Source organism: Dryobates pubescens, chromosome 19 (assembly GCF_014839835.1).
Source record: "Dryobates pubescens isolate bDryPub1 chromosome 19, bDryPub1.pri, whole genome shotgun sequence".
Lineage (NCBI taxonomy): Eukaryota > Metazoa > Chordata > Aves > Piciformes > Picidae > Dryobates > Dryobates pubescens.
Genome location: NC_071630.1, coordinates 5,830,825 through 5,832,274, shown reverse-complemented (window position 1 = coordinate 5,832,274; position 1,450 = coordinate 5,830,825).

Below are 1,450 nucleotides of genomic sequence, written 5' to 3'. Positions count from 1 at the left end.
TGCAGAAAACTTTTCTTTCAAAAGAAAGAACAAATCTAATTCAGGAGTTTTTCTGCTAAGATCAGATTGTATTTGATCAGTTTTAGCTGTTTAGTTGGGTGCAGCCCTTGCTGAGATTAGTTTATGTCTATGCAATGGATGCAGACCAACTTTTTCATTCCTGACAGGTAAAACTATACTTCCCTAGGCATTGAGTGCTTTCATTCTCATGCAGTTTTATGTTTTTAACTCCTCTGCTTGTGAGATGTGAACTCCAGTCCTGCCTTGAAATATATTTTGCACTATACTTGGACTGGTTACTGAAATCCAAATGGCCTCATTTCAGCTTAGGAGACGCTGTGGGAAAAAAGATGACAATTGAGACATAAAGGTTCTGTTTTCCTGTATTTATGCTTTCTTTTTCTCCAAAGAAATATTTAAGTGAAATTGAATTTAACTTAACTTGAGGTTTGTTTAAGCTCAACAGTGATCGTTTTCTTGCAGTTATTTTAGGAGAATTTTTATCTTAGAAATCTTTGGCATTAAACCAGAAAACATTCTAACTTTCTCCTCCTTTGTCTTTAAGCCTCTGACTTGCTTGTGCAATTGTTGCATGAAAGTAATTCTACTTTCTTCCTTTTTTTTTTTTTTCCTCATTTTTTTCCCCTCTTATAGAAAAACAGATGGAGAAGAATTTATCTGCAGTTGGGATTTGCTGCATATAATTTATTTCACAGGATCAAGTAAAAGATAACTGTGAGCTCAAACTAGCCAAGCTTCCAGGACGCTGTCACTTGCAAATTATATATATATATTTGAGATGATAGTCATGGAGAGACAGGGGTAGAAAGCCACTGAGGCATTTTTCAGATTTCCATGAGGGCTTAGTGCTTCTTTGCAGCTATAAAGTACATCCCTAGTGCTCCCTCTTGACTGGGTGGCTCCCACTGATAGAAATCTATTTCATATTTTATTCCCCAGGTTTCTGAAGCACTTGCTGTAGAATAAACACCTGAAAGACCTCCTCCCTTCTCCACGGTGGGCATAAAGTTGTGTCAATTTGCCAGATGCTCAGATTATGGGAAGAGGATGTAAATCACTCCAATGTGAGCTTATTACAGAGCCCCACTCCTCAGTGGAAATTTTCTGGTATGTCCTATTGTTTTAGCATTACATGTTATTATTTTTTTCGTTAATACAGTAGGAAAATCACACTGCTTCCAGAACACGTTGATGCTAGTCAGGACGCTCTTGAGGCTAACAATGAGTCAGGACTCTGGACTCCTACCAAGCTTTTCTTCCATTGAGCAGTGCTTTTTTTTCCTCTCCCTTTCTTCCTCCTCAAGGAACTAGCTTTTATTGGCCTCTTTAGCTTTGGATTATCTTACATCATACATTTCATAGGATATATATATATATATTCCAGTAAAAAAATCCACACAGCGCCATGCAAATTAACCTCCTAATCAAA